General features: G+C 42.0%; 1 long non-coding RNA gene across 2 annotated transcripts; it reads left to right on the forward strand.

The window, feature by feature from the left end:
• The first annotated feature begins 205 nt into the window (after positions 1 to 205).
• Positions 206 to 21,170, forward strand: LOC143842812 (uncharacterized). Of its 2 annotated transcripts, none has more exons than XR_013233361.1 (3): positions 206 to 18,595; positions 18,723 to 18,833; positions 20,504 to 21,170. It is a non-coding gene; the product is annotated as an uncharacterized LOC143842812 (long non-coding RNA). The 2 variants fall into 2 exon arrangements; XR_013233368.1 differs by having other exon boundaries at positions 18,723 to 18,786; positions 20,504 to 21,168.
• The last annotated feature ends 4,347 nt before the right edge of the window (positions 21,171 to 25,517 follow it).

Raw genomic sequence — 25,517 nt, forward strand, 5'->3', positions numbered from 1 at the left:
GGCCGGGGAGGGAGCACCAAGGAGCAGGGGCGGGGCGGCCGTTAATCAGAGAGCGGCGGCAGCGGCGGCGCCACTTGGCGGATTCTGCCCGCCCCGCCCCTGCCCCTGCCCCTGCCCGCTTGAGACTTGGGACGCGGCTGACGACCCGCCAGGCAGGCAGGCAGGCGGCCGTGGAGAGGTTCGGGGGGGGGGGGGGCGGACAGAGGAGAGAATCGCAGCGCGAGCAAACACGCGCGCGCGCGACTTCCCGTTCTGCCTGCCTTCCCCCCCCCCCCCATGTCAGTGCTTCGGTGTGACTAACTGGCGCGCGCGTGCACACACCTAGAAAGGCTCACACTGCTGCCTACTACGCGTTGAGGCTGCAGGCGGTTTTTGTAGGCGAGTGCCTTCTCCGTGTGCGTTCCCCTCCTCCCCGAGATTGTTAATGAGAGAGATCTCGAAAAAGTCCTCCTGGGAGGGGGAATAACTCTTGTTACTTCACCGATCTAACGTCGGGGTGGTGCTCGGTCACGTGCTCCTAGCAGGGGGAAGTCCCGATCGTGGTGTGTTACTACTAGGACGCATGCGCGTAGTGTATTCTCTTACGGGCGGGTATATATTATTCATCTGCGAGAGAGCGTGCGTGCTCGCGCTTTCAATTGTGTCGCGGCAGCGGCCGCAGCCCTTCCTTTCTCAAGGTGTAAGGAATAGGGCGGGGCTGAGATGACCGTGGTGCGCTTGCGCAAGCAGCGCAAGAGGGGTCGCCTCGCGAGGAGCGGCTTCTTTTCTCCCCCTTGCCAGTGGCCGCGAGGGCCGCTGAGGAGAGGAAGAGGCTTCCGCCGGTCCCGATAGCGGCGGGGAAGGGGTGGACGCCGAATAGCCGACGTGCCGGCCTGTAAGGCAGGTTCCGGTGTGCTCCGCGAGTCCGTGTTGCGAGGTGTGTATCCTGTCTCCGAGGCTGACGTTTCTGACACAAAGCAGCGCCATTTCCTCTTCCAGCAACACACGAGCCCGGCTCTCGAAGGCCGGCGTGGCTTTTGCACAGCCGCTGGGGTGCCGGTGGCCGAGGCCCTGCACGCTCAGCCGCGGGCTGCCTGGGCGCCTCTTCTTCCCCCCCCCCCCCCCGTACGTGTGCACGGAAAGTTTGCAGATGCGCCGCTCGCCCATCTCTTCCCTTCCCCCCCCCCCCGTGGCCCGTTTGCAGCCCCTTCCCTTCCCGGGGCATGGCGAGAGGCGCGCGGCCTCACTGTCCGGAGGGGCCCCGCGGACCGGCAAGCCCCGGGAAGAGTCCTCGGCGCCTCTCCCCGGCCGCGATCGCGACGAGCCAGCCAAGAGAAAAGACCAGCCAGGCGGTAATTCGGCTTCTTTGACTCGGGGTGGGGCCCAACTGCGTTGGTTCATCCAGGCGGGATCCTTCCGGCCTCCCCCGACGAAGCCGCTGGCCCCGCAGGGTTGACTGCCCAAGTGACCGTCTGCTATGCCGACGGTTGCTTGTTTACTGCCTCGCTTGAACTCCGGCCTCCTGCCGCCAAGGACGTCAGTTACCTGATCCTGTAAATGCCATTGTTCGCAGTACTTGTAGCTTCCCCTCGCCCCCTCTGCTTTTCTTTTCAGAGCTTAACAAGAGCACGGCAGCCAGGGGGCTGGAAATAACACCGCCTGTCTCCTGCTATCTTCAGCCTTTACTGAGAAGGAAAATTGGGAACGTGTATTTTCCCTCTTTTTTTAAAAAAAGAATCCTTCCCAAATTTGGGTGTTTGAGACAGCTAGAGAAAAGTTAACCTTTCCAAAGTGGAAGTTTGGCTGCGGTCTCATGTGTTACATTTATCGGGGCATGGTATTAATTTTTCTTGTCCCAAAGTGATCTTTGTTATGAAAATAATTTTGTGCTTCCATACTTCACAGAGTCCCATAAAGCAGAGTAAAACTTTCTTTCAAGTTAACCTACATAGGCCCAGAATGTAAAATGCACAGCTAAAATGGATTAGGCAAGAAAATTTTCACGATTGCTTTTTATACTAAGCATAGTTTCTTGAAAGTGCAATAGATTTCAAAGGAGCTTGATAATATTTGCTGCCTGATCGAATGCCTATTTACCAGGAAATCTTTACTACCAAGTAAGTGTCACAGTTTTGTTTAGAAACCAATGTATATAATTCTCTACTCTCTAAGAAGACAATCTTGGTTGTATTTAATGCTTGTAACAATTGTTTTGCAAGGCTACTTCAAATATCTGCTTTTTCACAATATTTTCAAATCTTATGGTTCCATAGAAGGTTCAAAGCTAACATTAAATCAAACATCTGTAACCTGTCAAGTGAACAAAAAACATAGTGTGTGTTTTTTTCTTTTGGGTAAAAACATCATCAATCAATTCAGTAATAAAGTACTATTTTTGGAAGAGAGAATCATTACTTAATATGAATGCAATGCTGACAAAAATAAGCAAAGTATTATAGGCTCCCTTTTTAAAATGTGTATATTACTTTGTTGTTGTTGCTTAGAAAAACAACATGTTATTCATTTGTAAGTCCCACTATCTCCAGAGGGGCTCCTAGTAAGCACATCCAAGAGTAAGAAGTAGAACCTTTGAGAAGCGATGTGAATAAGCATGGGCCCCATCATCTCTCCTCTGCTCATCTCTCATAGGAGCTGCAGATTCTGTTACAAAAATGTGGTGCATAGAGGTGAAGGATTCTGTTTTCTCCCACATCTTTGAGGTATTTCTTCCCTGCCTGACAGAGAGACTGGGTGAAAAATACCTGTTGTACTTGAGTGTGGGTATGTAAGATAGGGCAAGATTAATTTCCCATCACTTGTACATCTCATTAGACTCCTCAACACTTTTTAGATACAACTTGTACAGACAGGGCTGCCATTAGATATCTAGTTTGACTCTAATGTTCCTCTCAACTGGATGATACCTTTAGACATGGGGAAGACAATTAAAATCAGCATTCATTCTGAAGACAAGAACAGAAGACTTCAAAGTGACCCTTTTGAATTACATTTATTTTTAGATTAAAACAACTCTTAGGAGTGTAATTGTAGTTAACTGAGTTGGTTAACTTGTTTAAATGATATCAACATTCCAGGAATTTGCTTATTCGGGAGGTTTGGTCATTCATTCATGCTTTGCTATTTGCTGCTTTGTTTAGGGTTCTACTGGCACATTCCATTACTTTCTTTCAAGTAACTGTTCTTTTCTTATGTACATATGTGCACTTGGTTCCCATTTTCTTTTCAGGAAGATCCTCATGCTTTCATGAATCCCGATTAATATTCTCACTAGGCGACTGCCCCAATTACCATAGGATTGCTCTGTTCTTCCCATTGAAATAACAACAAAGACGGGGCATAACTCTCCTTGTGACCCTGTTGCATCAAATGTGGTGATCACATGTCCCTAGTGTCACAGCCTTACAGCTTTATCCTGTTATTTTCCTTCCTTTTCTTTCCCTAAAGTAGAAAGTCGCCCCAATCAGTAGCAACCTTTGGCAAAGTTATGAGCCAACTTAGTAACAGTGGTAAGCTACAAACATCTTGAGAGCTATGCACCAATTAGGTCTATCATATTCTGTCATCTTTTAACTGTTTATCAGCCAATGTTTCCTTGATTGTTAAAACTCACTCAAGGTGGGTTTTTGTAAAGTATCTTTAGGCATCATCAAGTGTTATTTTGATCATTCTATCTGCCAAAAGTCTGTTGACATTTTTGAAACATTCCTCTGTCTTCCTGGTAATACTGCCCTGATTTTCAACTTAGATAAAATCTGATCATCCACATGTGGAATAAAGTTGCAAGTCATCTCACATAGGCCAGCAAATAACTTATCGCCTGCTGGTAGTGATTTGGGGTTTTTTTTTGGGTGGGAGGGGAGGAAAGCTAAAGGACTAAAATAGTAACTTAATAGCTGACTGTTCTTTTTAAATTTTAATATAATTTTTATTCAGCAAAAATAAGTTAAATACAAGCTTTACAAATTTGTCTCCAATTGTATAAACAAGTCATATAGACAGTATTTCTCCATTGCTAGTCAGAATAACATTCCTTTCATTTACCTAACCACTCTTAACTAGGAGCTTTGTTTTGTTATACTTAAAATGTATTAGCAATCTGTACCCAAATTCTAAGCATATCTATACATAAGTTTAACTAATTTTAATAGAACACATGCTTTTGAATGTAGCTACTGGTATGATGAAGTTATTGTTTCTTTGAAGTAGAGTGTTTAATTTAAGGCTAGGAAATACTAACTGGAACGAAAAATTATTTCAGATCGCCCAATGCTGGCGTTAGCCATATGTGAAACTTTTTAAAAAAATGGCTAGGTGCCTGTAGTAAATATGGACGTAGTAAAGTATCTTGGACTTTTCAAGCCTTGTGCGAAACCACTTTGTTTAGAATCAAGCTCAGATCAGACCGCTGGAAACCGACTGCTTTTCCTGAGGATTTTTCCTAACGCAAGATCTGAGACTTCCACTTCACAATCTCTCTTCTGTTATAGAAGCTGGGATTGGAATTTCCCACTTAGCCCACTTCAACTATTGATTGTCCTTTAGAAGCAGAATAATGCCACCCTCTACTACCCCAGGATGTGCTTCCCTGAAGAAACAAACAGTTCAATGAGCCCATGAGAATGTAAGATTTGTGATTTTTCTTCCTTCAAACAATAGCCCTTTACATAACAAGATTGTTTAGAAAACTGAGGGGAGTGTGATTACAGTAGCAAAGGGGAAAGGTCCAACTTTCCATTGGACTAATGTAATCCCCCTTACATAAATTGAAACAGCTCTTTGGATTCCAAAATGGGAAGTTCAAGAATATAACGTGATATTTTTGTCCTTGTGGATGGAACTCATTATATATAAGAAAGAAGCAACAAATTCATAAACATAAAATGGGGCCTAATAGCAAATGAAGTGTCTTAATGGCATCATGCCTTTTTAAAAAGGTCAGTGCACTGAAATTCTATGGATAACAACTTAGAAAGCAATTGTACTCTTCTACCTAGAGCTAATAGGAATTGTTGGAGTTGTGGGTGTGTGTTTTAGATTTCCTTTCTGGACTATGCAAGAGTAAAAAGGCAAGCTCTAGATTTGTATAAGAGGGTTGTTTCATGTAAGTACTTAATTCAATTGTAACTATCATAGGGTCATAATTGGAAGGAGCCATACAGACCATCTAGTTCAGGGGTTCTCAACCTTCCTAATGCCGTGACCCTTTAATATAGTTCCTCATGTTGTGGTGACCCCAACCATAAAATTCTGCAAGTGTTCTTTCAGAGAAATTAAACCGAAACTGACCAATGGTATAAAGATCAATCATGATTGTATATAAATTAGTCTTTTTCCGGGGTTTCTCAGTTCAGTTCTGCCTCTTGTCCCACCATGCTGATCACTCTCTTTTCTGCTGCTCCAGACAGATGAATGCTCTGTCTTGATCTACCCCGCAAGGCAGTTGTGTGGATGGTGCCACCCCCGTCCAAACTGCTTGCTCTGCCACGACCCCTTTGAAAAGATCATTCGACCCCCAAAGGGATCCCGATCCCCCAGGTTGAGAACCACTGATCTAGTTCAACCCACTGCTTAATGCAGAATCAGCCTAAATGTTCACATGTTGACTTGCCTATATGCAAAACCAAAAGCAAAAAAGGAACACAACCCAACCTTAACAGGTAGGAACTAAGAAGTTAGCTGTACAATAAAATAATGTAAAAATGTTGATTATTTATTACAGTGCACAATTAAAAACAGAATAAAAACTATACAGAACTAACAGCACATAAGACCAAACGTGTTTCGACCCTACTGGGTCTTCCTCAGTGGTCAGAACTGTGCTAATACACTCTATATAAAATATTTATATTAAACTCATTATAAAGTGTAGCTGAGTGGTTGATTGGGATCTGTAAATTATGGCTCCAACCAATATATGTAAATTTTAGACTTTTTGGAGACCACCGCCTATGACATATGCCTAAGGTCACCACTCTTCGCTATTATATAATTCTGTGCTGAGAGTGTATCATGTGTGTCAGAAAAAAGCTATATAGCTTTTTTAAGCTATATAGCCATAATTTACAGAAGCGCCTCTCGCCGCGTCAGGCCGCCCCCTCAAAGAGCCGCCGACCCAGAGGACCGCCGCCGGGGGACACGCACAAAGGTTAGTTCCTAGCGCCCGCTGTATTCCTCATACAGGGCTATATTACTAGTAACTTCATAATTGTCATAACTTAAGTAATTCACAACTGTGACAAACGGTGTATTTAGCCCACCTCTTCTCTGAGGAGCTTGCAAATTGAGCTATCTCATCTTCCATTCTGTGAGCAAGTTAGGCTGAGGCATAGTGCTTTCCTGATTGCCATCCAGCAGCCTTCACAGCTAAGCAGGGATTTGCAAAAGGAGGCTCATAAATACTTCGGGGTGCTTGAAAAGTTTTGAATACAAAGAACTATTCCATTTTTAAAATTAAAATGAAATGCTGAATATATAATGTGTATTTTCACTCTTCCTACCTGGTCAATGCAATGTCATTCTTTGACTAGTATAGCAATATTTTTTAATGAAACCCTCTGTGTAAAAGTAGGCGTTACATATTCAATCATTGTCATTTCAGCACTATCATTTAACAATTGTTTCTTGATATTGTATTTGTATTAGTATAAGTTACATCAACTAGAGTTTCTATCTCTGAAGGTTTCTGTTGTATGTATACCTCTGAGAGAACTATATTGTACAGTTAAATAATCATCTGTACACTGCATTAAAAATTGTATTCCTCTCCATTAATAGCAACCAGCACCTAGGATGTTCTGAACTTTGATGTTGGGTTTCTAAATGTATGTTACAAGAAAAGGATACCTGTAGGAGTACTGGATTTCAGGCATCAAGAGATGCATAGAGAAGTCAGTTGCTACGTCCACAATAAAAACTAGCTAGCATCTTTTTTTCCTTAATATATCCTACACAGTAGAACAAAATATGTACGTCCTTTGCCACATTGTCTTTGCAAAACTGGTCTGTTTGGTCATGCGCAGAAAAAGCTAGGCACTGAGACTGGGAATGTATTGACAAGAACAAGATGAATGACCCCCTAGGGACTATGCATTTGTATACTAGTTTCCACCACCTTTTCATCCTTTTGTAACCCATTTCATTTCACATGCAGATTAACTTAGACCAAGTCCTGACCAAATACTTTCTTTTATTTTTTTTTACTTTAGTTTAGAAGGTAGTCAGAGGAATCTAAATATTTATGAGATTTTTTTCCCTCTCCCGGGTTTATGATGCGCTGTTGTTGAACGTTGAGGAATTACGTTAATGAATGCATGCCTGCACACACAGACACAGAAACCAGGCAAAGGGGGAAAACACACACAAAGCTTTGTCAGCTCTAATGTCGGCACTTACCAAGCAGTTCCCATGGAAAAGAAGAAAGAAAGAGAAAGAGAACCAAACAGATTTAAAATCTGTTGGCAAGAGGAAAATTGTACAGGACAAACAGAAGGGAATGAAGTTGCATCTTTACTAGTACCAGCTGTTAACGTGGCTCATTTCAGTTCAGAAAATGTAGAATAAAACCTAACTTAAAAATGAAGGTGTACCTAATACTCTGTTGCTGCTGTGGGTTCAGGAATACAAATAAAAAATCTATATTGTGCATGAAGAGTTCTCTCTGAAAAAAGGACAGTAATGAAAGACCTTGCTTTTTTATCATACTGCATGCACCATTTGTCTCTGAAAAAATTATATATACATATGAATATCACTGAAGAGGACTATATGGTTTAGTCATATTGCTCTTTCACGAAACAGCATTATGAAAATGGAAATTTGAGGTGGCTAAAATGTCTAGTTAATGTTCTGATCAACCCCCACCCTTGACTGTTGCAAGCTTCTGTCTGGCTTCCCCTTGTTACACTTAGGCCTTTTCTATCTAAATTCCACTGCCAAAATTCATTTACTTCTTGTCACTCATGTGATGCAGGCCTTGAAGTACCTGCTTTGGTTTCACATTCACATCCAGTACAAATACCTGTACCCACTTTTAGCCATGCTTTTATCTGTCCTCAGCTAAATGGAGAACTGCTTGCGCAAATGGGTCCTGCACACAAAGTTCCCCATTTCACATCTGGCACTGTATATGCCATGTACATTTATCCCATCATATTTGCTGAGTGAAAATGTTTAAAAAACATAACATGGCTACTATTTTCTATTTTGACATAAGTGCAAAATTAAATAAGGTTTTCCACAGCTATATGGGAATGAAGAGTTCCTAGATATTGCAAAACTATATATTATGTAATTTGCAATGCTTTACAGATAGATGAACATGCTTTATTAAAATGCTAGAAGTGAAATATACACTGCTGCAATATATTACTGAAGATTAATATTCTCCGCTTTTAATCATCACTAACCTCACCTTTTTTATTTCCTAGCATGCATGAAACTAAAGTTTTAAAAAAAATGACTTGGTAGTGTTACTGTTCACTTCCACAACTGAGCAGTAGGACATGACATTTAAAAGTGTTCTTTCTGTGCTGCCATTCTAAATCTTGTTGGGCAATACAGAATGTGTCTGTGTTTTTGAGTTGCAAAATGATTTTTAACCCCTTCTATTTGCATTTAAGTCTGTTGGGGTTTCCAAAAACGTTACCCTAATAAATGTGTTCCAGTTTTTATTGTACTTTGTTTTCGAGTTGTCCAATTTCAAATGTAATTGAATCCAATAAAGCTATCTACATTTCATTTATTCAAAGACTATCATTTATGTCAACCTCAATATTGACATTGCCATTTTCATTTACTTTGCTAAGGACTTCGTTGAATGAAATTTCACTTCAGTCTGGCTGTAAAAATTACATTGCAGTATCGTGAACACTCCACACTGTCTGCATGCACAGATGGGATGAATTGTTGTGGTTCTTTTCATGAATCAAGGATATATGGAAACGGGACAAATTCAATGGATTCAATATTTGGCAGGACAAAGTCATACATTTTAGAAGGGAGTCATGTCATGTGGTAAGATGGGCATGAGTCAGAGAAGGTTATCTGCAAAATGACAATGACAATTTTTTACTAATCAAAATATTACTAGTCTGTGATGACAGATGAAAGAATGGGTACACTGAGGAAAAGAATACTTATCCAATGGGCATTCTATCAGGATTGCACTTGTGAAATGTGCATCCTGTTTCTTTTCCTGTGTATTCACCTGGGGAAAAGGAGTATGGTTTGAGTAGTACACTCAAACCTCTAGAGAGCACTTTTTGCTGCAGCCTCTTAAAGTAGTGTGACTTCCTTCCTTCCATCTTGCAAAGGACTGACAGGACATTACCACAGAGTACATTGTTGGGCTTTTATTGCTTAATTGGCTATTCCGTGATATAGAGGCTTAATTGACTATTCCATGATCAGTGAGAGTTGGTGGCATTAGTGTGGCTTCTGGCACCATTTCATTTTTCTTGTTCTCTGCACTTCAGTGAGCAGTCTTTTAAAAAATATACTTCTCTGCTGATTGTGTATATTTTCCTACTTGTTGCAATGCACCAGCAATGTACCACCATCGGAATCCTGGAGTGGGACAGTCAGTAATTCAGCATGCCACCTAAGGTGGTCTTGTGGTCTCGTTTCTTGGAGGGTTTCATGAAAATGTGGAACTACACCTCTTATGACTGCATCCTGAACTTGGGAAAGAGTTCTAAACAGCCTATGGGGACCATTCAATTCAATGATTAATTGGAGCCAGTCCAGTACTTTTAGCAGAAACAAAATGTTTTAAAATTGCACATAGGAACTGAATAGCTTGCCTGTTGGGAAATATGTCTTCAAAATTTATTAGCAAGGTTTGGGCAACAGGGATTTCATTCAGGCCGCAACTATTGCTCAAAAAAAAATCCACTGAGATCAGAATACCAACTGTTAAATTGGGGTGCCACCCTCTGGGTGGCATCTGGAAGAGCCCTGTCAGATCAGACCAATAGTTCATCTAGTCTAGCATTCTGCCTCACGCAGTGGCCAATCAGTTCCTCTAGATGGCTAATGACAGGGCTATGACAATTGATCTCAGACCATCAAGGTCAGTTTCTCTGGAGAAAATTTGGAAGGTGGACTCCATGGCATTATACCTTGCCAAGGTACCTCCACAAAGTCAAACCTCAGGCTGTACCCCCCACATCTCTAGGTAATTTCCAAACCAGAGCTGTCAGCTCATATTTAGAATGAGCCTGATACTCTGTCAGGAAAATGCAGTAATTACTATTCTGTTGAATATCTTCTGGTTTTGGATATAAATTCAAGAGTCCTAGAGATTCAGCCTCTGTTATTAAGAGAAGACATTTCTATAAAAGCTTAAGGACTGAAGCAAATGCCTATATATTTCCATTCAGGTTGAACAAATAACAATTGTCTACCACTTTACCAGCATTTTGAGGCAATAATTAGCCATTTTCTGTAGTTTTCCATGGAAATTAGCTTGGGTGCAATTTAGTCATTCATTCATAACAGCATGCTTCTTTAAGTGCTATGAGCTACAATTTATTTTGTTTATTGAGAGTTCAAGAATTAAAAAAAATAACTGAAAGTTTTGTTTTCTCTTAAAAGACAGCCTCGTGAGTTAGATAAGTAAGCGACTGAGTACAACACTTTACAATAATCCACTAGTGCAGTGGTTCTCAACCTGGGGGTCAGGACCCCTTTGGGGTCAAACAACCCTTTCACAGGGGTCATGACAGGGCAAGCAGCTTGGCCGGGGGAGGCGCCATCCACACAACAGCCTTGTGGAGTAGATCAAGATAGAGCATCCGTCTCTCTGGAGCAGCAGAAAAGAGAGAGATCAGCATGGTGGGACAAGAGGCAGAACTGCTCTGAGAAACCCCAGGGAAAAAAAATTATATACAATCATGAACAATGGATCTTCACACCGTTGTTCAGTTTCGGTTTAATTTCTGTGAAAGAACACTTGCATAATTTTATGGTTGGGGGTCACCACAACATGAGAAGCTGTATTAAAGGGTCACGGCATTAGCAAGGTTGAGAACCACTGCACTAGTGGATAGTAAGTATCTGCAGGTGGCTGAGATTCTTGCAGAGAAATCTGGAATAAGTTGACCTTGAACTAACACAGAAAGAAACACTATTCTTAAATACAAATCTGCACTCTAGATCAGTAGTCCCAAACTTTTTTAGGCTGGGGACCGGTGGCAGCACGGAGGGCGATTGCCCAGCCGTGCATGCGCCATGCGCGGCCCGAACACGCATGTGTGGCACTTATGCACATGCACATGCACGTTTTCGGCCGCACATGGCGCATTGCGCATCCGCGGCCCTGCTTCCCTCCCCCCCCTCCCAGAGTAAGAGGCTTGCCGGGCCACAAGCTTGCGGCCTGGGAAGTTTCTTACTACGGGGGGGGCAGGGGGTTGGGAGCCGCGGCCCGGTGGTTGAGGACCACCGCTCTAGATCATTTAATATAAGTTAGCTATGCCTTAACCATTCAGTTAAATGGTTAAGTTCAATTGTATTCAGTGCAATTGTATACATTCAAAACACTCAGTGGACCATAGAGGTTCTAGTTTTGAAAACTTCAAACAGCCCAACCAATTTCTAACTTATAACATCACCTACTGTTGCAATAAATACATATAACTATTGTAGGTTTCCCAGTTTAATATTGATAATTTTTGCTCTATTTGCAAAATTTTGCACTATCAACAGGCAATTTTTTTCTGCCGAGTACCAAAAAGAGAAACTTGCATTAACCTCAAATAAGCATTATTTGTCTACTAGTATCAAAGCCCATTTTTAAAAAATAGGCTTTGAAAGGGGCATCAGGCAAGAGGGCGTGAGAGGGTGGCCGTGTCTCTCTTTAGCCCACAAAATGGGCTAAAGGGAGTGAGAAGGCCCCACCTCCAGCAGCGACAGGGCTTTGCGGACTGCAAGGAGGCTGCAAAACCCCCACCCAGCTCCCTCCCAGCAGGAGCGCATCTGCAGCCCTGTTGCTGTCTCTCTCCTCGTGGGCGACAATGGAGGCTGCAGCCACAAGGCTTCTAGCAGGCAAGGAGGGAGGGTGGGAGCTGGAGGGGGAGGGCCAATCAGGGTGGACCTATACAGACAGGGCCCTGGACAGTCTCCTCCCAGGAAGCTGTTTCCCAAATATATAAGGGAGCAAAATAGTATTAAGGATATCAGTCTCTCAAAATTGGGAGAGAAATTCCAAGCAGAACTGAACCCCAGTACTTACAGCTTCCCTTCAGAGATTCAAACTTTGGATTTTACCTTTATCTACAATTTGACCATTATTATCATTATTCTACTGTTGTTTTTAAAAAATAGCAGTACAGAATATTATGCTACAATTTATTAAAATGCATAAGCGGGGCTCATTTCAAGTTTAAATGATAGTGTGGGTATGACTACTTTCTGACAAGCTGCGAAGTAATAAGGCAGCAATATTTAATATCATTTGAGGATGACATATGAGTAGGTATCATTTGAGGATCCTGTACTGTCACCATTTCATCTGGACACATATTTGCTTTGGGGGGAGAACATTTAAATTGATGGGAATTATGTGAACAAAATCCAACCCAAGATAAAGCTGCCAGATTCTCATTAAGACCCTTCAGACATGGTTAAACTCAAAGAGCAGAAAACATTTGCTTTGCTTTAATGTAAAATATGCAGAACAAACCCATCCTTAATTAGACACACATGTCTTTCAAGAGATCAATAAATATTTCCTTTTTTATAAGTCCAGTTAGATAAAATATAACAGAATAAGTGTGCCTCAGACATAATTTGGTAGAGACGAATACATTATCAGATACAAATATGTAAACCATGGCACCCGTGAACTACAGTTATTTTAAGGACTAAATTTCAGATAGTTGGCATTTGGTCAAACAGAGGTGGTAGGAGAAGACTAATTCTGAAATATCTAATGAAGTTTTACATACCATTTTCTAATTTTATAGAAGCATTTGCAACAAACCAAAACTTAATGAAGGACTGAAGATAATACAAAAACTATAATCCTAAACATGTTTATCGGGGAGTAAGCACGTGGGATTAGCTTCTGAGTATACATACTGAGGATTGTACTGTATGGCACCAAGCCCCCAAAGAAACTGCACTCACAATCTCTCTCTTGATGATCCAGTCTGTGACCTGGTTTTTGTTAAAGTGTTTTTCTTTTATTGGGAATTAGGCTATGATTCTGTTATTTTTACCCAATTTATAATGGCTTCACATAATTTTTTTTAGGCAGGTTTTGACATGTAAAACAAAAAATGGCTTGGGTCCTATCAGTGATCTCGATGACAGACCAAGAGCATCCAAGTTGGTCCCATCTGTTGGTCATAAAGACTTTTTAGAGAGAAGTACTAATGAAACTCAACAGAGCCTAATGCTGGGAGCGATCGAGGGCAAAAGAAGAAGGGGACGGCAGAGAATGAGGTGGATGGATGGAGTCACTGAAGCAGTAGGTGCAAACTTGGATGGAATGGTGGAGGACAGGGGGGCCTGGAGGATCATTGTCCATGGGGTCGCGATGGGTCGGACACGACTTGTATTAGACTTGTATTCTAATTTAAATTAATTAATTGTCATATTGTATTAAATTTATATACTTATACATATCTTTCATTTTAAATGAATTGCACTATGAAGAAATTGCTTTTGATTGTCAATTAACCCATATGATAAAATAGGTTGCCTTTGAATAATTAATAATTAAGGAATTGATTTTATTGATAGATAATATATGACTGATCGGTGATCTCTCTATGTATTAAGGTTTTTAATATTCAGAATCATTGGAATGTATTTAGTAAATAGAATCTAGCCTAAGTGTCTTAGATCCTTTTGTTGTCAAACCTTGTTATCTCTAGGTTGCTTAATTCTACTTTGGAATTAATTCTGTAGATATTTTTCCCTATTCATATGTCGTTGTCTTCTTCCAAGAATATTGTGATTGATTTTTTGAACTCTTGTTCCAGATTCTTCCTTCCAAAGCTTTCAGTAATACCACAAAAACTTAAATTGTAGTCCCTGCAGGAAGCTTCCAGTAATTCCACCTAATGGCATTTCCGCACATTAGTAAAAATAATATCACACCTGCAGAATGGCAAAGCGCAACATTACATCATGCCACCCTGTCCCTCCTTACCTTTTTGCTGTCTCACTCTTCTCTGCCTTCTTTTTGCATCGCTTACCCTCCTCACGTGCTGCTGGGAAAGGCAGAACAGAGCAACACACCTTATACATGTTACACTTCTGCCTGTCAATCAATTCAGACAACCAATCCCCTTCCTCTGATGCAGTTTAAAGATTCTGTGATGCCCACTAATTTCTTTTTATCATACTTCTCCATTGCAATGCCTGTGCATAGAATCATAGATGCATAGTGCTTTTGAATGCCACCCCTTATGAGATCACAAGTAAGCTTGTGCATGAGGGACACAATTTGGTCCCTTCCGCCTTGGTGCCCATGGAAGTTAATAGCATCATAGACTATAATGGGAATGTTGGTGTTCCTGCCTCTTCCAAGACCTGGGATGGGGATTGAGGTACAGCCTGCAAACTTTCTGGATAGCTCTGGTAGGTTCCCTGACTCCCTTCCAAATTTCAAAATGATTGGTCAAAGATTGTCCACAACTAGGGGCTCCCAAAGAGGAAGCCCCCATCCCTCCATTACATCCCTCCATTATAACAATGGAGAGTTGTAAATTTAAGCTGCCACTTGCCATTTTTAATGCTTTAGAAATTGGAAGAGTGAGTGCATTAAAAGATAACAGTTTTGCAACTCTTTCTTAATCATTTATCCTTCCAAGGCATGCGCGTTTGCGCTGGGGCTGCTGCGCGTGTACGGGCCCCCGGGCCGCCCTCTCCCCCCACTATGCCGCAGCGGTCCGCAGCAGGCGAAAGCTTGTGGACCGCTGTTGTAGGGCTTTCAAGGCAAGAGACTAACAGAAATCATTTGCCCTTTTCTTTGTCTGCAAAGTGACCCTGAAATTGCTTGGTGATCTCCCATCCAAACACTAACTTGGGCCAACCCTGTTTAGCTTCTGATATCTGATAAGATTGGACTAACCTGACATATCCAGGTCAGGACTCTTTGTCTATAAACACCCTGAAACTTGGACTTACTGGAACAAATATGTGCATTTAGGATTGCGTAATCAGCACATTCCAGCATTATTCTATACCAAATCTTTACAAATTCCATAAGAAAAAAACTGAAGCTTAGTAAGGGGAAAGGGTTTTTATTTTTCCTGGTTGGGGAGTGTATGCAAATAAAAACAATATACAAATCTGGAATGTAGTGGAACTGGAATGAATATATGCATTTGAAAATATAAAAGAGTAAACCTTTTACAAGTTGGAAAAGTGTGGCACTGGCAAAAGAGAAAGGCATTTTTACTGTTTCCAGCCTTAATCACTGTAGCTACTTCATCTCTAATCTTTTGCTTGGGTATTCTCTAGAATTTAATATCATGTTGATCCACTCAAGCTGATCCAGCCAGCCAGCCATGATTTCTGGATTGTAGCAATAGATAATTTACAGCTTTAACCATTTTCTACAATGACACTGGCTGCATTCAGATTGAAAATGGGAAGTCCTCAGGCTTGCATGCTCTTCCCCCACACCATTGTTCCCTAATGTACTGCTTATTAACTGATTTGCAAGAAAACATAGTTTGTAATGTGGGTAAGAAATAAAGTATAGTTTGTGTTTCCAGATGCTGGCAATAACGTTGGATGTTGACATTGGAAAAACATGCAAATAGGGTTGTCAGGTCCCTCCTGGCCACTGGCGGTAGATGGAGAAGGTGGGTGGCCGGATCCAGATTGAGAAATTGATGGAGATTTGGGGATGAAGACTGGGGAGGAAAGGGACCTCAGTGGAATATAATGTCCACCATCCAAAATCCATTTTCTCCAAGGGGACTGATCTCTGTAGTCTGGAGATGTGCTGTAATTTCAGGCCCTACCGCAGCCTGGCATCCATACATGCACAAGTGACATGAAGAAAGCAAGAGAACTCCAGTATATCTGAGACTTGTTCCTTTAAGGCAGTCACTCTTTGAAATCCATCAAAGTTCTGGAAAGAAGTTGTAGCTTTTCATTTCAGCACAGACATGCAAATGAAAAGGAAACTGTATTGGTTCTCTTCCAAATTAGAACCATGGGGAAGGTATATCTGAAGCAAGAAGCATGAGCCTTATTTCCTGTCACTCACTAAATGTATCAGTTCTTTTCAAATCTTTGGCTTTTCCCCCTTCAACAAAGAAAGCAAAGAACTTACAAAATGTATTCTAGCAAGAGATTTTATCAATCAGAGCTCTGTTCATCAGCTGCATAGGATATAAATCAATTAGACCCAGTTTATATAGGCTATTTATTTACAAAACTGGATTACAAAAATTAGAACATAATGCAATAAAAAACCTGCTTAAATATTTTCACTTACATCAGAAGTACAATCCTTTTCCTTCTACAAAAATACCTTGATCAATTCTGTTTTTTGCATTTTGAGTAATGAAAAAAATGTGAGAGCTTTCAGAACTCAGCAGGTAGGCCATTCCACTAGATGGGAGCCTGTACAGCGAATGCTGTTGGGGGTTATTATGGACCCCCTTCCCCCCCCCCCCACATACTTCTCCACCTTGAAGCAAATAAAATGCTGTTTCCTCACAGATTGAGTCACCTTTGTAGCATAGTTTCTTTATTATAAAATGATGCTGACTCTCCCACCTGGGTGTAAACTGCACGGAGCTTTTATTCCAATCCCAGGTCGATTCAGTCCCTGCCCTCTACACAGAATGCGATTTCCGTTTGGATTTGGGGCGATTTAAATTTTCCTTCTGCAGCAAGAAGGATTGATCCGGAGTGACCCTACCTTTATTGTGCAATATCTTTGAGTGCTTTTAATCCTGAATATATTATAAAATCACATTGTTTTGAATCTGGGCTCTCCTCGTGGTAGGGAACCCATGATTGGTCACAGGTGGTCATGTGATAATCCTGCCTTAAAGGAGAAGCCCCTAATTTCTCTCAACTTCTGTTGATCTTGGATTTTTTTTTCTGCCTTCTTCGATCCTCTTACACCCCCCCCCCTTTGCAAGAAAAGAAAAGATTTTCCTCCCTCCTCTGACTTCTTGGATCCTCTCCCCCCTTCAAGAAAACAAAGAAAGAGTCTCCATTTGCCTCCCCCCCCTCTTCTGAGCCTCCTAACCACGTGCAGAAGATTTTCCTGTCAATGGGGAGGGGGGGAAGAGGAAGACTCGAATTCAAAGCGATCTGAATTCAACAGGATTGACAGTGGAATAAACAAAGTAAGTGCAGACTCTGCCCTGGTCACTGACAGCTCTTTTTGGCTTTACTCAGCCCTGAAACATTTTGGGAAGGCGTGCAGCCCTCTTTTCTGAAATCCTTTGTTAGAATGGCTCAGAGGCATTTTTTCAACCAACAAACAAAATATTTTATTTTACATTGAGGGTGAGGACTGCTTGAATAAGGAATTCAAGCTTCTGTTATTTTGCAGTTTCAACTTCTTAGTTACAGACTATGAAGAGGTTCATAGGCTTTTCTTTCAGATTTCAAGCTTGCTTTTAAATAGAGAGGTATTAGCTACTTCATCCAAAAACACTTCTGTTTTTCTTTTGTCTCTGAGTTCCACTAAACTCCCCTGACTCCTAAAAGGTATGTTTCCTTCTGCTAGTACCTCCACTTTCCGTTACTAAGTACCAGTATCCCTCTGACTACTGAGGAGTCTGAAGCGCTTTCACTCACACAAGTCTGAGGAAATCCTCACATGATTTCCTCTTTTTAACTTGGACAGGGGTCCTCTCCTTCATAGAAAAGTACCCAAAGCCCATGCTGGCCACTATGTGGCCAGGCAGGGGGACTTTTCCTGCATCTCCTTAGTGGGGGGAAGGGCTCAGAAGATGGAGAAAAGCCCATCCAGCCACATAGGGCCACCATGAGCTTTGGGCACTTCCTTCCTTCCTCCCTCCCTCCCTCCCTCCCTCCCTTCCTTCCTTTCTTCCTTCCTTCCTTCCTCTTCTTTGTTCAATTTTCCTTCCTCTTCTTGCTTGCTTGCTTTCTTCCCTTCCTCCTCCCCCCTTCAATCATTTTCTTTCCTTCTCCCTCCCTTCCTCCCCCCATCCTTCCTTCATGTCCTTCTTCCTTCCAACTGGTGCCTGAAGTGCTCCAGGCCCTCACCTGGAGGCTGGGAACCCAGCTGCCCAACATCCCCCCTCCCAGCCATGATGTTCCCACATACAATTTAAGTGAGAATCATATCCTCACTTTTTTTTTTTACAGCACGATTAGCTGCTTTGCAAGGAGCAAAGCTGGTGCCAGTATAACCCTTAAGACGCTCCAGTGAGTCAACAAGGGTCAGCTGAATCCAATCAAATGTGAGGCATGATACCCTACAAGAAATCAGCCTTTCCTAACAGCAGCATCCTCATCTTGTCAGATCTATGCTTATTCTTCTTTAATCACTTAATCACAGCAGCCTAGCTCTTGATCAACATACCTACAGCAATATCAGATGGCCTGGACATAGAAATATTGAACTGGAACAGTGTTATAAAGAGAGGTGAGTTCAAAACATGATCCAATTAGTTCACGCTGCACAACTGAGACATTTTTACCTTAGTCAAAATGTAAATCCAGTGCAGAATGAAGTAAACTAAGCAGATACCATGAGATTATTTCTCTTGCAGGGTAATCAGAGCAAGATGAACAAATTCCTAACATTTTGCAGACTGTGTTTTATCAGACATTGATGTAAGCATTTTGATGGAACTGCTGCATAACCAAGAGTCAGAGGAAGGGTTTGTATTGTCAAATATTGTTGTCAAAAGGAAAACATAATTTAAACAGTACGTACACAAAGAATAATAATGGCCAATCAGGAGGGGTGTCCCACCCTGGCCGCATCCCCCTCCAGCTTCTTCCATCTGGAAGAAGTGTCAGCTGGTGAGTGGGAGCTGGAGGGAAGAAGTGGGGCCTGGGATTGCAAGCTCCATGGGTGTGGGGGTGGGTAAGGAGGGAGGAAGCACCCTGCCAGTGCTTGCCCCCACCCTGAGCAGCCCTGGTTTCAGCCTTCCCAGGCCTCGGTGGTGCTGTGGGGGTAGGGGGGAGAGGGCAAGCCAGTCCCTGCCAGTGCTCCCACCACCCTGAGCAGTTCCAGTTACAGCCTTGCCAGCAGGGGAAGGAACAGTGTCCCCACCAGCACTTCCCACCACTGCCCCAAAATGCCATTGAGGCCTCACTGAGTCTTTTCAGAGTGGTGGAGGGAGGGGCAGAGACCCCACCATCACTTCCTGCCACCGCCCCAAGAACACCCACTGAAGCTTTGGCAAGGCTTTTTGGGACGGTGGAGGAAGGGGCAGAGTCCCCGCAAGTGCTTTCTGCTGCCACCTCTTAAACACCCAATGAGGCCTTTGCAGGCCTCGACGAGCCTTTTCAGGGTGGTGGCAGAAGGAGCAGAGTCCCCACCAGTGCTTCCTCTCCCCCTTCTGCCCCAAAAATGCCGGCCAAGGCTTCTCCAGGACTCAGGTGGCCTGCCTGGGTTTGGGGGTGGGGCCCTAGCGCTTATTGTATTTTCAGATACATCAGGCTTTTTTGGCTAGATTACATATAAGTAGTGAAACATATATTTCTTCTAATGCATTGTTTTCTGCCTTAAAGAACCCTGCAAAAATCTGAATCCAAATTGATTATTGTAGCCTTGACTGTTACTCAGCAGGATGTTATTGCCATTTAGAATTTTCAGAGTTCTTTTTCTGAAACATCCCTCTGAATATTCCTCTGCCAGGCATACATTCACCAAGGCTATAATAACAGATGGAGTTTTATGCTCAGCTGGATTTTTTTCTCTACTTGATCAAACTGAAAAGGCAGACAAGATGGAAACTTGCTGAAATTTAGATTTCTTCCTGCAGTTTTACAGATTTTATAAGTTATCATTCATTGATTATGCAAGGTCCCTACTCTCTGGCATCTGTTTGCTGCATATGGAGGAAAAGCAAATTCATTTTTTTTAATGCCAGTACACAAGATGAAATTTGTAACATAACTCCATAATTCAGACCAGAAGTGCTGGAATAGGATAGAATGTGTGCAGGTTTTCTCTTTCCCCAAATTTCAGTGCTGAGAAAATCAGGAAAGTATAATATTAAATCAGTGATTTCCAGCCTGTGTGTCAGACCACACTAGTATTTGTGTGCTACAACCATTGTTGAAGTTTGCCTTAAAAAATAAAGACACCATATTGAAAGCTCATTTCCAGGCATGGAGATCTTTCATAGCACTGATTTCCCACCCTACCTTGCACATCAGTAGATAGCAGTGACATCCTTGATGCTGCCCACATTCTGACTCCCAAAACATCATATTGCCCAAATGGCCATGTCTTGGCTGATGGGACTAAGAGGGATATCAGAAGGAACATTAATAGAGCTCTCCATTTTTTACCATTTAATCACTCCTTTCCTTCAAGGAACTCAGGAAAGTGTCCTTGGGGAGACGACTGAAGATGGCAGATCTAAGGAAGGAAATCACAAAAAGCCCGGAAGACTGCTTAGAGGAGGAAGAGATTCGGATTGATAAAGTATACAGAGTCTATTCAAAGGCGACTGCATGCAAGAAACAACCAAGAGACATTTTTGGCCCTGACAGCAAGGCTGCTAGAAATACTCCACACAGAAACCATCAGGCGATACCGCTGAATTTGGTGGATCAAGAAACACAAATACTTCGAGACCTGCTAGAAGATACATCATGGAAAAGAGCACAATTCCATCTTCTGCGACTACCTGGAGAATGTGATGAACAGTGGAGCATTTACTTGGTTTTTTGTGGGAAAGACAGCAGTAACTCTTAGGTTAGGGCCAACATACGAAGGGAACTGACTTTATATTGTTGTTGTTGTTGTTATGTGCGAAGTCGTGTCCGACCCATCGCGACCCCATGGACAATGATCCTCCAGGCCTTCCTGTCCTCTACCATTCCCCGGAGTCCATTTAAGCTTGCACCTACTGCTTCCACCTCATTCTCTGTTGTCCCCTTCTTCTTTTGCCCTCAATCGCTCCCAGCATTAGGCTCTTCTCCAGGGAGTCCTTCCTTCTCATGAGGTGGCCAAAGTATTTGAGTTTCATCTTCAGGATCTGGCCTTCTAAAGAGCAGTCAGGGCTGATCTCCTCTAGGACTGACCGGTTTGTTCGCCTTGCAGTCCAAGGGACTCGCAAGAATCTTCTCCAGCACCAGAGTTCAAAAGCCTCAATTCTTTGACGCTCGGCCTTCCTTATGGTCCAACTTTCGCAGCCATACATTGCAACTGGGAATACCATAGCCTTGACTAAACGCACTTTTGTTGGCAAGGTGATGTCTCTGCTTTTTAGGATGCTGTCTAGATTTGCCATAGCTTTCCTCCCCAGGAGCAAGCGTCTTTTAATTTCTTTGCTGCAGTCCCCATCTGCAGTGATCTTGGAGCCCAGGAAAATAAAATCTGTCACTATCTCCATTTCTTCCCCATCTATTTGCCAGGAATTGAGAGGGCCGGATGCCATGATCTTTGTTTTCTTGATGTTGAGTTTCAAGCCAACTTTCGCACTCTCTTCCTTCACCCGCATCAACAGGCTCTTTAGTTCCTCTTCACTTTCTGCCATTAGAGTGGTATCATCTGCATATCTGAGGTTGTTGATATTTCTCCCTGCAATCTTGATCCCAATTTGTGACTCCTCTAATCCCGCATTTCTCATGATGTGCTCCGCATACAAGTTAAATAGGCAAGGCGACAGTATACAGCCTTGCCGAACTCCTTTCTCAATTTTGAACCAGTCAGTGATTCCATGTTCAGTTCTCACTGTTGCTTCTTGACCTGCATATAAATTTCTCAAGAGACAAATAAGTTGCTCTGGTATTCCCATCTCTTTAAGAACTTGCCACAATTTGTTGTGCTCCACACAATCAAAGGCTTTAGCATAGTCAATGAAGCAGACGTATACGTTCTTCTGGTACTCCCTAATTTTCTCCATGATCCAGCGTATGTTGGCAATTTGATCTCTAGTTCCTCTGCCTCTTCGAAATCCTGCCTGTACTTCTGGAAGTTCTCGGTCCACATATTGCTGGAGCCTAGCTTGTAGGATTTTGAGCATAACTTTGCTAGCATGAGAAATTAGTGCAATGGTGCGGTAGTTTGAACATTCTTTGGCATTGCCCTTCTTTGGGATTGGAATGTAAACTGACCTTTTCCAATCATGTGGCCATTGTTGAGTTTTCCAAATTTGCTGGCATATTGAGTGTAGCACTTTTACTGCATCGTCCTTTAAGATTTTGAATAGTTCAACTGGAATGCTGTCACCACCACTAGCTTTATTGTTGCTCAGACTTCCTAAGGCACATTTGACTTCACATTCCAGGATGTCTGGCTCCAGGTCAGTAACTACCCCATTGTGGTTATCAGGGATGTTAAGCTCGCTCTTGTATAGTTGTTCTGTATAATTTTGCCACCTTTGTTTAATCTCTTCTGCTTCTGTGAGGTCCCTACCATTTTGGTCCCTTATCATACCCAACTTTGCATGAAACGTTCTCTTCATATCTCCAATTTTCTTGAAAAGATCTCTGGTCCTCCCCATTCTATTGTTTTCTTCTATTTGTTTGCACTGTTCATTTAAGAAGGCATTCTTATCTCTTCTAGCTTTTCTCTGGAATTCTGCATTCAATTGGGTGTATCTTTCTCTTTCTCCCTTGCCTTTCACTTCCCTTCTCTCCTTAGCTATTTGTAAAGCTTCCTCAGACAGCCATTTTGATTTCTTGCATTTCTTTTTCTTTGGGTTGGTTTTAGTTGCTACCTCTTGTACAATATTGCGAACCTCCGTCCATAGTTCTTCAGGCACTCTATCTATCAGATCTAATTCCTTAAATCTATTTGTCACCTCTACTGTGTATTCTTCGGGGATATGATTTAGTTCATACCTGAGTGGCCTAGTGCTTTTCCCTACTTTCTTCAATTTAAGCCTAAATTTTGCAACAAGAAGCTCATGATCTGAACCACAATCAGCTCTTGGTCTTGTTTTTATTGACTGGATAGAACTTTTCCATCTTTGGCTGCAGAGTACATAGTCAATCTGATTTCTGACTTTATATTACTTAAGATAATAATAGATTATACTCTTATAATAGATTATACTCTCATATGTATCAACAATTATTTTGCTAAGAAAGACAGTAATAACTTCTAGGTTAGGACTAATATGTGATGGGAACTGAATATGTACGTTATAAGAGGATGGCAAACTATACTTTCACATGTATCAATAATTATTTGGCTAGCTGGTTGTTTCTTTTTCTTTTTAACTTAAGCGATGGGAACTGAGAATGTACTTTTTAAGACAAGAATGGATTGTGCTTTTACATGTCAGTGATTATTCTGCCAACTGGTTGTTTCTTTTTTCCCCCCTCTATCTTTCTGTAAATGCTTATATATAATAAAAAAAAATTTTTTTTTAAAGGAAAGTGTCCTTGGTTCTCCTCTCCTCCATTTCAGCCTTTCAATAAGCCTATGTAGTAGATAAGACTGAGAATGACTGATCAAAGGTTGCTCAATAAGCCCCATATCTCAGAAGGAATTTGAATGCAAGTGTTCCAGCCCTAGTCTGACATCACTACACTACTGGCTCTCCTATTGGTTCCGTGGAAGGCATGCACTTATTGTTGTGGCTGGTGCTCTACAGCTGCATCTATGTAGTTATAATTTTATATCGTTTTAAGTGTAGGAATGAAAGGGTGTTGTAACTTTAATTCACAAACCATGCCGAAGGTATCAAACCATTAAACACTAAGGGCAATTCTGTACATTTTTTAAAATAGCATTACACCAGCGAAATGGCTTAAAGCTAAAAAATAACGCACCTCCAGCCATTCCTCACCTTCTGGCTCTCTTGCTTTCCTCTGCCGCCTTCTTGTGCTTCTTAGCACTCTGCATGCATGCTTGAAATTGCGGAAGAGAGCAATGTGATTTACGCTTGACTTTCCTCCGCCTGCCAATCAAGCCAGGCAGCCAATCACCTTTCTCCATGGTTTAAAGGGACCAAAATGCCAGCAATTTTTTAAAAAGTAAAACTTAAGTAATCATAGATGCATATTGCTTTTTTTTAATGCCAGCCCTTTTGGAATTATGATCACTGAAGCTTTTAAAAATCAGTCTTGTTCCCAATTTTTTGGGGGTGAGGGAACTTTAGAGAGGCATGCTTTGTGTGTTAATTGGTAGGGGGGATTTTTTTTTTTTTTTTTTTGCTTTGCCTGGACAATATAATGCCTATTCGGTGCTCCAGACAGTTTGCTTCAAAAAAAAAAAAAAGTCCCCAGGAGAAGGGAGAGGGAGGTGGGTGCGAGGGCGGGCACTGGAGGCGGAGGTAGCGCTACTTCAGCTCCACATATTTCCCTAGCATGTGGCTTGCTGGTTGGTCTCCTCTGGCTAGCATTACATAGTTTGGGGAATTCACTTTATGTGATTCCCCAACTAGAGCTTTAAAATGGAGGATGTAGCTACTGGTTTGCTTCTGGCGCACAGGATGTTGATAATGTCATGTAAAACACCAAAAATATGGTGTCTGCATAAGGAAAGCATTTCACTATATTTTCAGGGTGCGGAATGGCCCTAATTCTGGACTGTGCATATATTGACGGGACCTCAGATGATCTAAAGTAAAGGAGGCTGTCATGGTAGTGTTGCATTGACAATCTACAGAAATATCTTGAAGTATTAACAACTGTATGTGTACAATTCGAATGCAATTGTTTCATACATTCTGCAGATAATCTAACACGGTGAAAAAACCCTGCAGATCATATACCTTTGAAAATTTTGAAATTCATGGATTTATTCTTAATCATTGCAAGATATGGTTATGCATTGTAGTGCTTCATTATTATGACCTGAGTTCATAGATTCTTTCTTAAATAGTCAGCTCAACTGATTGTTTCACCTAATCATTGAAAAAATCTACAGTTTAAAAAATTTAAAAAATTGGTTCCTCCTCTGCTACCTACTAAAGTGCCAGCCAGTCCTTTTCAAATGTAACACTTATTTAATGAAAAGTTATGTTAATCAGTATTAGTGGCAGAATGCCTTCTGAATATGTCTTTGCCCAATGAGAGTGAAGGTAGACATGGACAATTTGAGAAATGTTTTAAATATTCCTTTTCAACTTTTGAGGTTCAGTTTGTCATAAGAACTGCTATCCAGAACATCAGGGATCCTGGGCAGAGTCTGCACTTACTTTGTTAATTCCATTGTCAATCCTGTTGAATTCAGATCGCTTTGAACTCGGATCTTCCTCTTTCCCCCCCCTCCCCATTGAAACAGGAAAGTGTTCTGCACGTGGTTAGGGTAGTTCAGAAGAGGGGGAGCTAAGCCTCTTTCTTTCTTTTCTTGAAGGGGGGAAGAAGCCAAGCAGGGAGCCTCTTTCTTTTCTTGGAGGGGGGGGGGGAGACAATCGAAAAAGGCAGAG

The sequence above is a fragment of the Paroedura picta genome, chromosome 1, assembly GCF_049243985.1.
Source record: "Paroedura picta isolate Pp20150507F chromosome 1, Ppicta_v3.0, whole genome shotgun sequence".
NCBI lineage: Eukaryota > Metazoa > Chordata > Lepidosauria > Squamata > Gekkonidae > Paroedura > Paroedura picta.